We start from the raw sequence: 12,801 nt of genomic DNA on the forward strand, positions 1-12,801 counted from the left end.
CAGGATCGCAATTGCCTCCTTTCCTGACTGGATCTCCGCTGCTCCCTGGACTCAATGCCGGTTTGCAGCAGCATACTGCTCCCAGACTCCCTGCTGGATCGCAGTCAACGCCATTCCCGGCTGAATCGCAGCAGGACCAATCCCTAGCCAGTGCTGGATCGCAACCACCTCCTCTTCTGGTTGGATCACAGCACGCCGCGGGACCGACTGCTGGGTCGCAGCAAGCCACTGAACCGTCGGCTGGGTCACAGCAGCAACCGTACCCTCCTACTAGGCCGAAGCAGCAGGTTCCAGACTCCCGGACACCACTGGTCCAGCCCACTCCTTTACCAATCATCCCGTCGCCAGCTCCCTGTCCTGGTGCTCCTGATCTGGTGCGCCAGCCTCCAGAGGGTTCCCGCCTTCGCCTTCGCCGCCAGCCTCCAGAGGGTTCTCGCCTTTGTCTTTGCTGCCGGTCTCCTGTGACCTTCCTCCTGTGCCACCGGCATTCCACCAGGTCTCCAGATGGTGTTGATCTCCATCACAGACATCATGAGATCTGCGCCGCACATGTCACCCGTCTGCCCGGCCCGCGGGTCGTCCGTCCAAGATCCTCCGTAACACCCAGGACCAGGCTCTTGGTCGTCCGTCCGAGGCTCCCAGCTCCACCCCTGTCCAGGATCCGGGTCGTCCACCCGAAGTTCCCAGTTCCGCACATGTCCAAACCCCGGCTGTCCACCTGGATCAACCTGCTCCCCGTGGTGGAGAATGACCACCATGTCGGCGGGGTTTTTCAGCCCTCAAGAGCTGGCCGTGGAGGGGGGGGTACTGTCACGGATACACCAGGATCCACAGTCTTTTAAGAAGTCAGTACTTACAGCCCATGTTTGTCCTGCTGACGAGAATACTGTAAACTTCCTGAAAACCACTGCATCTTTCTAACCCTTTGTTTGTTTGTTGTCGCACAAGCAAAGCAGTGTACCTATCTCTCTCTCTCTCTTTTTCTCTTTCTTCTCTCTCTCCCTAGTTTCTCCTTGTCCTCCCTTTTCACTCAGGCTTCTCTATGCTGGACCATCAGCAGTCCTGGTGGATGTTTGGATCTGGAACTTTATCTTCCAGGAGATTCAGCCTCTCCTCTTGTCTCTCTCTCTCCCTTGTGTACATGTTGTCCTTGTCTCTCTCTCCATTTGTGTGTTTGTTTCCTTTCTCCCATCTGTTTAAATGGTGTGCTTGAGCTTTGCCTCTTGTGTTTTTGTGTAGTCTGTCCTCTTTCCAGGTCCCCATGGTGAAAAGGAGGTTGTGGTTCAGGTCTGTTTGGCAGCATCTGGAAGTTGCTTGATGCTCTCTCAGATCCATATTCTTCATACGTTTTTTAAGGGTTTCCATACTGTAACTTAATTTTTTTGGTTTATTCTGTTCACATGACACATATTTCATGTCTGTCTGTCCTGGACTTCCTGAGGTCTCCCTGTTCCCTGTTAAAGTTTTTTTTAGGGGGGAGTTTTTCCTTATCAAATCGAGGGTCTTAGGCTAGAGGGGGCCATATGCTGTAAAGCCCCTCAAAACAAATTTGTGATATTGGGCTATGTAAATAAAATTGACTTGACTCTTGAAACTGTATATTTTATGTTTGAAACAACATACATAAGACAACATGGATACAGTTTCCCACTCCATTGCCTCTGCTCATTCTTTTCTCACTCAGTATTGTCTGTTACTGTTCAGGAAATATTCTGCTGACTTCCTTTGTGTGTGTAAGTGCTTATTATGTTTGTCTGACCACTGACTGACTCACTGTAGTGGTTCTTAGTCCCTGATACCAACACCCACAGGCTGTTGTACCTCATTGCATACAGATGGTAAGTCATTTTAGAAAACAATGAAACATGGGCCCTAAATAGTAATTTGCAGGCTGTTACACCAACTGTGTAAAAGTTCAAGTTTAGTTTATTTTGAAATTAGTACAGTACGGTTAAAATTTCATTTTAAATGTACACCTTCCCCTAGCAGGTGTAAAGTCTCTCCTTATTGACTATTGCCATGGTGGAAAGAAGGGAGAGTGTAATGATAGAGTCCGAGGAAAACTGGATATTAACACCACAAGCACAATGTCTGATTTCATCCTTTTTAATGACGTCACTGACATGCACTGTGCTGCACACTTATCATTAATTAGAACAGATGAGGACAAGCAAGTACTTTTATGCTGCTTTCACTTCACAATGGAGTTGCCTCAAGAACTTATGACTTTTAAGGTATTAACTTCGGCAGAATCTTTTAGACTTCAGGATCATTGCCTGCACTTCTACCTGCCTGCCTTCTCAGCCGGTCCACCGACCCCTTTTGCTTGCCATTCTGTCCACACTCCTGCTCAGCTCAGCCTGGCCGTTCTCCCCTTACCCTTCACGTCGCATGCCGGAGGCCTTCCCCAACCTCTCACCTTTTGCAATAAAATCCTGTTCATCTTACGAGTCTGTGTTCTGTATTGGGGTTCCCCTGTTGATAGTAACAACATAAATATAAATCACTTGTCCTGTGTTCACCTTTGAGAAAAATCAGACATCAAAAGAGAGGAATGTATATTTTTTGGTTTCATGATATGTTTAGCTGTTGGAACAGGCTGCTGTTCCATATTTAGTGCAGAATAACTATTGAAAGTATCAAGATTCATTTATTATTATTATTATTATTATTATCATTATTATTATTATTATTATTATTATTATTATTATTTAACACAGGGTTGCGCAATGAAATGTAAGTTGTAGACCCTTCATGCTACACACGCAGAACGTCTATACAAATATTTCAATTTGAATAGAATAAACTAAAATTAAATACATGTACTTATACACATATGGTATAGACAAACACATAAGTTATATATGTATGCCTATACTGTGTCTGAGCTTTCTTTACCAGGGTTGTTTTATTATTTTTCACATGCAGTTATACACTACAGGTGTTCTGACGATCTATGCTGCCTTGTTGAAAAATTCTACTTTCCAATTCTGCTTTCCACTAACTTTTTCTAGTTGTATATATCCCATAAAGATATAACTCTCACAGTGTTATGATGTTATTATGATTGATCAATTAATGCTACCACTACAGAATCATTTCATTGCACCACTAATCACTCCATGTATACTGTAAGAATATGAGGAGCATGTTGAAATATTATAATATCCATTTAAGATTTCAGGGAGATTGTGGGTCATGCGCAGAACAAGAAGAAGCAGCACATCTCAATAGGTAGCACATATCGACAGAACACCTGATAAAATAAGAAAGTGGCTGGTAAAAACATTGAGTTGCTGGTAGATTTCAGCCACAGTGGCAGGTGGACAAAAAAGTTAATTTCCAACACTGGTGGCCAGTCCTCTAGAAGTGGAGTAGACTTGACAGCAGACTCTTTGTTGAGGAGATCAAAGTAAGCATAAAAGGTGTTAAGCTCATCTGGCAACGTGGCCTCACACATGATGGAGGCACTCCTGCTTTTGTAGACTGATGGTCTGGATCGCCTGCCACATGTCTGTAGTGTTGTTGGTGTTGAGGTCTCTCTCCGGTCTCTTCTGATTTCTCCGCTTTACCTCCTTGATGCCAGCTTTCAGTCTCTGGCCCTCTCCATTCATCCAGGCTAAATGGTTGGGGAATGATTTTATTGTCTTTGTGATCACCACATCATCAACACATTTGCTGATGTATGATGTCACTGATGATGTATATCCTCAAAATTGATGTAGTTCACCTGGGTGGCAGCATCTCTGGACGTGTGCCAGTCTGTGCACTCAAAACAGTCCTGTAGAGCTGCTGTAGCTTCATCTGTCCACACTTTAACTGTTTTTTTCTGATGGTTTGACCGTTTAATTAGCAGAGAAATGTGGTCTGATTTGTTCCTGATGGACAAGAGTCAGAATTACTATGGAGCTAGAGGACTTTGTCACATGAATGTAAACATACTGTATGTTGTTTTGGGGCATTTGCTGAAACAACTGATGCTGTCATTTGGGAGGAGAGTCTAATTTTATGACCTGCTTGAAATTAAAGGGTAATTCTGGTATTTTTAAACCTGGGCTCTCTTTTTACATATTTTGGGGTACAAAAGGTTTTGGAATTGGTTGAGTAGGTCGCCTCAGTCAGCAGCCGCAAAAAGGGCTCCAATGGCTGCAATGTAATCCTTGCAGGAAACTGCGCCCATCAAAGTACATCCACTAAAAGTGCTTGTTTTTGCCACTGACAGGCTCAGATTGTTATTTATTATGGAAAGGATCCTTACAGAGATATACCTTTTTGTTAAAGAGTAAGATCCTCCTTGTTTAACCAACAGGACATTTTGCGCCACACTTCGCACAGCTTTCATAGACTACCTTTGTTGGATAGGGAAACACTGAAGTTGTGGCTAGTTGTGTTACAAATGGATGCTAACACTCCTGTCTAAACACTGCACCTTGCAGACCATTGGGTCTACAGTGACCATTTTGACCAGGATGACTACTGCCAGCCAAAGAAGAAAAGAAATGCCATACCAAAGCACTTTTTCCTAAAGAAAAATGCTGTTCCAAGAGTGGAGAGACTTGGTGCAGACAGAGTGGAGGTAATGTTATTAGCTAAAGTTATTGTGTTCACCTGGCATAAGTACATTACACACAAAACCATGGCAGCATAATGGCAAAAACCCGCACTTTTAGTGGATGTACTTTGACAGGCACAGTTGCCCCCATGGATTACGTTGCATCCATTGCAACCTGTTTTGAGGCTGCCAACTAAGGCAATCTACTGGACCAATTACAAAACCTTTTGTACTTTTTAGTCATTTATATTATACAAAATATGTAAAAATAGGGCCCAGGTTTAAAAATACCAGAATTATCCTGTCTGTCCCAAGCAAAAGCCCCTGTCATGGTGGGTGAAAGCAGGGAAACCAGGAACACAGGGGATAGGACCCAATTGCAGACACCAGATACAGAGCTAGCAGTTTAATGATTTAATTGCCAAAATCAAAAGGCTCACAGAGTGGTGATGAGGCAGGCAAGGGTCAAAACTGGGAAAGCAGTCCAAAACAGGCAAACATATCCAAAAAGGAGCAGGCAAGAATCCAAAGTCCAATAAAACATGCAAGGTCCAAGGGAAACACAGAAAGTCCAAAAACACTGGGAAATAAACACTAGAAAAAATGGCAGGAACGCTTGACACATGGACATGGACAAAGACAAAGACGAACTGGCAACGAGACAAGGGAAACACACATAGTGAGGGAAGACATGTGAAACTAATCAGGGCGGGGCAGATAAAAAAAGATTTGGGGAAAATACACAAAGACAGAAAGTGAATTTACACAAGGCACATGAGGAAGAACTCTTACAAAATAAAACAATAACTAACAAAAATCCAAAACCATGACAGCCCCATAAGCCATGTCAGACCACAATGAGAAAAGCTAAAAATGTGGGCAGCGTTTGCAAAGCTAACATTAATACACAACTAAATATGTGCTTTTCATCATTTCCTATGTGACACATCAACCAATACATCTCCCTCGCCAATAACTCCACTAAGATTTTTTCCAGGAAATTGCTTTGATTCATTTAATCAGTAGAGGAAAGCTAAAACAAAAGCCACACTCTTTAAATATATGGCATTTGCTGCATGAAGTAGTGCTTCTGCTCTTATGCCCTTATGTTTTTTTTAAAAGTGCTTTTTTTTGTGTTAGCGGAGGTGGTCTTTGCTTCAGGTGAACTCTTGAGTTCCAAACCTAAAATGTTACATAGAAAAGAAAAAAAAGACATGAATTATAAAATAAAACATACACTTTCCCTTTATAATTCCAAATCAAGTCATATTTTTGTAATAGAGCGTAATATCACCTATCTTTGCTCCCACTGATGAAACATTAATCATTTAAAGATTGATTTGGTTGATGTAAATTCACTGATGATCACTCTCTATTCTCTGTGTATGAGAAAGCATCAATGTCAGAGTGTAATACTAAAAATAGAACACTGTGAAACTGTAGGAGGAGACTAGGTAGTGATGTTGGGATTGATGGTTAAATTTAGTGTATCACCAACCCAACAACGACTGTTGAGTGGTAACATATCACAACAGCAGTGAGTGGTGGGCCAACTCTTCCAGTGTTCCCCCCCCAAAACATTACAACAACAGCCATTAATATTAATTATAATGGAGAAAAAATGAGTTTGCAAAGACAGCAGATTTTATAATGGCTTATGTGTTGTTTTTATATGACGTCTATGATGCATACAAAATGAAGAGAATGTATCTGAAACTCAAGACTTTCAGGAGAATCAGGAAGTAACTGCAAAATTAATAGACCTACCTTTTGTTGTTTTGATGCCCTACAGACCAAGTGCAAATGCCTAGGTTTAGTGTTTAGTAAAAAAAATCATCTCGTTTAGTACAGTCACACAGCTTCCTTTCAGAGGACAAGAGGGCCAAGCTATTGAGACAGGTGGCACACATGGATGCTCTGATGTGCATTTTAATATGACCTGCAGTGGAGAACAGTCGTTCAACAATGGGAAGGGTGATGATGACTCTGAGTAGTTTAAATGATGATTAGATGTCAGGAGCACGAATGTATCAATGTTAATTTGGCACATTCAACCAAGATGTGATAGGGTCACCAGTAACTATGTGTATGTCTCACTATGGGAGAAAAGCCTTTATTATTCCACACAGGTGCTCCTGGAACAGAGTGTCCCGCTCTGTTAGGTGTGTGTCAAGGGTTTGGGTTATGTTATTTTTCACAGTCTAGTGTTTAACAAACCACACTAATTTTGTTCACCCATTGTTGTAGCCTGTGCTAGCTAACAGAAAAGCTTATAGCTAAATTGCTAGAACCAACTAACTAGCTGGCTGAAGGCAGCTCAGGGAGGAGGAAACACAGAAACCAATTACTGTATATTCCAGGAACTTGCCAGGGTTTATACTGTTCTTTATTAAGAGGATAACACACAATAAATCAAGGATGTATTATTTTCATGATTTAATTTATATTTATTGTTACAAAATGTATTGCTGTGGTGCTGACAAAAACCAGATTGGAACTTTTCAAAGGTATTATTGTTTTCCACAGCAGTAAGAAGCTCCTTAGATACAACTTTTTCAAGAACCTTGGAAATATAAGGCAGTATGGAGATCGGACGATAGTTATCCAGTAGGGTAGGGTCAAGCCCAGGTTTTTTAGGACTGGCTGGACACAAGCAGTTTTAAAGTAATTTGAGAGGCAGCCAGTAGACAGCAAGCTGTTAAAAATAATTAGCAAATGGGGCACAATACAGTCTATAACTTCCAATAAGAACCTAGTGGGGATTTTGTCCAGAGGGCTGGAGGATACTCTCATAAGAGACATGATGTCTGTGAGTTCAGGCAGAGTAACAGCAGAAAAATTGGTCAAACAATCCTTGAGCGGGTGATCCACATCTAAAAAGGCAGGATTGGGGGTGATACCAGATCTTATTAACTCCACCTTTCCAGCAAAGTGCGAAAGAAACTTTTCACAATCAGCATCACAATCAGCAGGGGCACAAGGAGAGGCTGGATTAACTAACTGATCCACAGTCTTAAATAGGAATCTGGGGTTGTGCTGATGGGCAGAAATAAGTGCAGAGAAATGAAGTGTTCTTGCATCCTTCACCTTCCTATTATAAAGGAGTAATAACTCTTTATTAGCTACAAAGTGGACCTGGAGACGTAATTTTTTCCATCTGTGTTCTGCTCTTCTGCATTTCCTGTGTTCTTCTAAGGTAGTTAAAAGAATCAACCAAATCATTGGTGTTGGAGGAATCGGGAAACACATTGCCAGAGCACAGAATTTGGAGGCACTATGCTCATTAAGGACGCGTGTGTATGTACAGCTGGATAAGACAGTACTAGCAGCCTCTAATTCACAGTTAAAAACAATGCATAGGTGATCAGATACAAACATGTCCCTTATTTCCACAGATGGTATTCTCAGGCCTAGACTAAAGACTAGGTCTAAAGTGAAATCTAAATTAGTAGAAGAGATAAAATCATTTAAAATTAAATTAAAAACATTTTGTTAGAGAGGGATCTTCCTGAGAAGAGTCATCTTAAAAAGTCTGTGCTGGGTCAGAGCTGAAGTTGAGACTGGAGGTAGGGTTCTGGCCCGGATCTTTATTAAATTATTATTATTGCTGTGTCGGCTGTGTCTGTTTCGTATTAAGGACCTATGGGATGGTAGGTATGGTAAGTAACCATAAGCTCACAAGTTCCATTTGAAGCCATTATATATCCTCCAAAACCAGGTATGGTAATTCTGAAATTATTGTAAGATGGCAGCAAGTCATTTCATATTACCATTAGCTTCTCCAGGGAGAATATTTTAGGCAGCGTAAAGTACTTTTGCAGCACTTTGCAGCACTATACTGTAAGTAAAGTGCTGCAAATTGTATTTGGCAACAATTGTAATACATTTAGTCATAGTTTACTTTTTCAAGTGTTTCTTTTTAGTTTGTTTTTTTTTTCTCATTTCATGTGTGGAAAAAAAATTGTCAACTAATATTTTCCATCATATTTTAAAAATGAACAGTCCAACAGATCACTGTGTCTCTCCGCTGGCTCGCCTTTTTCCCAGGGGGCTTGCCTTTTTGTTTCCTTTCTGATTATGCTGTCACCTCTTCAGTATCGTAAGCAGCTAGTCCTACACTTTCCCAGTGAGCAATTTCTTCTGTCTTGTCAGCTAGCCCTTCTGTCAGCAGTATTATCTTTCAGATAGATAATAGCCTACTTCTCCGAAACTGGGTCCTCACATCAACAGTGTTCACTGCAGAACAAGCTTTATGGTTTCACTGTTATAGCCTTCAGCGTAAGTGAAATGGGTTCTTTCATCATTAGCATTTATCTTGTTTTGGTCATGGTTAAAGATAAACCTCCAGGGAATGTGTGTGGTTCTGTTTACGTGTGTTTCATGTGGGTATGGATGTCGTTGGATGCCAAGTAGGAGCTCATGAAAATGATCTTGGCTTTGGTCATGGCTGGTCTCTAACGTTATGAATAAATTATAGGGACACTAAGAAGTGTGAAAGTGGCTGGAGGTAGGAACAATACATCGTCCTGTTCGTCTCTGACCTCTAGAAATATTAAGGGACACACTCTGCACGTAAACAACAGAGGATGAAATACAGTATTTACTCAAACTCAACTGCAGCTTATGTTTCATATTTCTAAAGTCAGACTAGTTACATAAAATTCATCAAGTAAACATTAATTAGTCACTCTAAAGATTATTAGGAATGTATTTTTGTGCCTCATTACATCCATTACACTGTTTTTAAAATCTTTATTTATCTACTAAATATAGCCTTGAGAATTAGGCAGAGGTGTAGCAAGCTTGTCGTGTTTGGAGATGTCTTGTTGGGGTCTGTTTTGGACTCACTTCCTTTTATCATCTGTCGATAATGCATGTTACCCATGGAGCATAGTATTCGCAATCCTAATGAAAAGACTGCTGTTACGTGGGACGGTATTTATAGACTGTAATTAATCAGTCAGTTCTTACAAAAGTATTAACACAAGTTCGTAGAAAAGGTTTCAGTCGTAGTCATTGTTGAAAACAGTGTCCAGATGACTACGACTGAAACCTTTTCTACGATAGAACACTCCTGGACGAATGAGGGGACTACACCGTATTAACACGAGTTCTAAATCAAATTATTGTACAAGGTGTCCTATTTAAACACTGTACACACAGCAATCATATAGAGCAGATCTCACCCTAAATATACAGTATACCTAAATCAGAACTCCATCATGGATTAAGTTTTGATAAAGATTGATCTGTGTTGCTCCCTTTGACTCTGGTTTACTGCTGTGGTTTTGTACTGAAGCAACAGCTCTGTCAAACTATACAATATTTATATATATAAGTTAGTGAATTGAATATATACTGTGCTTCTGTTTTTCTCCCAGAAAGTCATGAAGCTTGCTACTAAAAATAGTAGGGAGCTCCTGAGAATGACAAATGTGGCAGTGCTTCTACCAAATGAAATGGGCAAACGTGCAGAAGAAGTAAGTTTGTTCTGCAAATAAAAAGTCATTTGTAAGAGAATACATGACAAATTTTTCATTTGGAATCATCCCACTCAGTCAAATTAAAGTGTTTTTGGAATGACCCAGTTTATTCAGATGAAGCTGTTTACATGAGACATCTTTATTTTCATCGGACTTTGGTTCACATTCTTGGGGGAATTAAAGACTCTGTGTATAAGCAGTTTCCCTCTGTGGGAAAACAGAGTTTGTGTCCTGTCATTAAAATATTTCTGCTCTGTTTTCCCCTGTTAAAGTCAGCAAAGACTTTACAAGCTATAAGTGGTTCAAAATACAGTTCAGAGTCCTCACAAAGACCAGAAAGAGAGTGTGAATTTCATTCCTGTCTAAATCTCCTTTCTCTGGCTCCCTGTACATTTTAGAATTTTGATTCATTATTTTTAAAGCACACATTGGACTGATCCACATTATGTATATTATCTTGGCTTTCCCACAGTCCTTAACAAATATGGAATACACTTAACATCATATATAATATAATCTAAACAGATAAAGGAACACCCTGCTCAAGAAGATAAGACTAGCAACGTGCAACAAGACCTTTCGAGAAGCGATAGGAGTCATAGTTGTCATGTCATTCCAGCAAACCCTGTCTCATAGAGTTAAGGTTAGGGAGAGATAATGGTCTTGGTTTAATATTTAAAAACTCAATTCAATGTTGACTGGACATGTTGACTTTTTCAATACTTAAGCAAAACCATTATCTTCCCCTAACCTTAACTAATCTTTAAAGCAGCCTGAACAGAACAACACATGGAATTCAGGACATGTTGTGCTTTGTACACTCAACCACACACCCCGTCCTCCTCCCTACTCCTTCTGAGCAGTATAAAAACTAATTCCAGGCAGAAATAACATTTCCACCGAAACGTATTTGGTAAGGGACAGGATTTTTCCAGCCTGTACAGCTTTTGAAGATGATCTCTTGCAGCTGCCTCGCTGTGTGTGCTGTCACCTGCCTGTCATCCTTGAGGGAACCAGCGGCTGGCACTTCCACCAATGTGGGCATGATGTTTTACAGTTGCTGTGACATTGAGACAATATCTGTGTGCGTGCATTAGCAAGTGTGTGAGTATCAGTGCATGTATAAATCCTCCCTCACACTCTCCCTGCAAATGTTTGTGCTTTCAAATATTCAAGACAACCACTTAAAATTTCAAATGTGGGTAAAATCAAAATGAAAATCTAATATTTACTTGCCCACATACAATAAAATGTACAATATATTTAAACTCTTAAAGATGGGATAGAATGCTGCACTTAATGTATTATTCCAGCTCCTGTTCTCTGCATGTGCACACTCACTGTCATTTCAAATCTGTGACAAGCAGCACTGTAGCACCTGCAGATGACATTTTTCAAGCATATTTCCAGGAGAATTGGATAGGATAGAGAATAGTTGGATGCCAGCGGCACTTCTCTCCACTGACCTCCTACATTACTGCATAATCCAAAACCTTCTGGCCACATTACTATGCACAGCAACTGATTGGCAGGAAGCCAAGGCACACTGAAAATGTGTTAGTCTTAGCAAACTGCCTGGAGTGAGACTGCGTGGCAATAACCATATAATCAAGACATCTCCTTTCCTCCTTCCTCCAACATCTCCTCCGTACCATCTCTAATTCTGGCCTATTCCTGTTCTGAGCCTCTCCATCAGCCGCTCCACTTGGTTAGACAGGATTTTTCAGTTTGATATATCTACAGATCCACCACTCTGAAAGAGATAAGATCATCTGGTCCAGGTGTGCCATCAAGAATCAGATCCGATCTTTTGTGATGTAAATAACTGCAAAAACACCAAGGGTTCACAAGTAGATTATATAAAGGGATAACCTCAATGAGCAAAAACTAAACACATTAAATGAGGCAAAGATAGGGGAAAGAGACCAAAATGAAAAGACCTGAGGGTTGTAGCTCCAAATGTGGTGAACAGTTTACCTCCACCTCCTTGACTTGAGTTTTCTGTTACAAGAACTTAATCTAAATGAACACGGTCCCATTACTCATGTTGAATAGAGTGTGGATCAGTACTGGACTATGCCCATATATTTTGGTCTTTGTGTCATGCAGACTTTCTGAGAGGAAGTGGGTTGTTTGGATTCATCATTTTTGTATTCTTATCGCAAACCTCTTTTTTTTTTCGGACAAGTTTGTTCGTACATTGAGTGTTTCAAGGATCCACCGAACTCTCTTTACTGCACAAACTTGTCATAACTGCTTGTTTCAGCCTGATGAATGTCACCTGTTCATGAGGAGATGCATGTTTGCGAGACTTGATCATTAGTATAATTGATGTTCTGCTGTTTGTGGGCAAGTTTCAGTCACAAATGTTACCAAAGAATAAAATGTAGCATTTCATACAGCAGAGCCTCAAGTCAGTAGTCGAATTAGAGGACCCAAAACAATTAGAAAATATTAACAGTACAGCTGTCAACGACGTGTCATCAAAGCAGAGTCCTAACAACTGTTGAACTGTTTGAGTTGTAATGCCAAAGTATGCCATTAAAATCAGAAAATCTTTATTTTGTAATTATCAGTAAATTGGTAAGCCATGATGATAATATGGTAAACAGAATATTTAATTTGTGATGAGTTTAAAAAATAAGAAATTAATAAGTTCAATATAGCATTTATGAATTGATTCATTCGTAGTTAAAAGATAATTAAATGTGCCAATGAATAGTCATTAAATGTTGACGTTGTAGTTGAGATTTAAAAAAGCTTTTA

General features: G+C 40.3%; 1 long non-coding RNA gene across 1 annotated transcript; it reads right to left on the bottom strand.

Annotated features, from left to right (window-relative positions):
- Positions 1-5,652: 5,652 nt before the first annotated feature.
- On the bottom strand, positions 5,653-6,461 carry LOC122886071. Its single transcript, XR_006380249.1, has 3 exons — positions 6,320-6,461; positions 5,847-5,931; positions 5,653-5,734 (listed from the first exon to the last, which is right to left on the bottom strand). It is a non-coding gene; the product is annotated as an uncharacterized LOC122886071 (long non-coding RNA).
- Between the last annotated feature and the right edge of the window lie 6,340 nt (positions 6,462-12,801).

Source organism: Siniperca chuatsi, linkage group LG12 (assembly GCF_020085105.1).
Source record: "Siniperca chuatsi isolate FFG_IHB_CAS linkage group LG12, ASM2008510v1, whole genome shotgun sequence".
NCBI classification, from domain to species: domain Eukaryota; kingdom Metazoa; phylum Chordata; class Actinopteri; order Centrarchiformes; family Sinipercidae; genus Siniperca; species Siniperca chuatsi.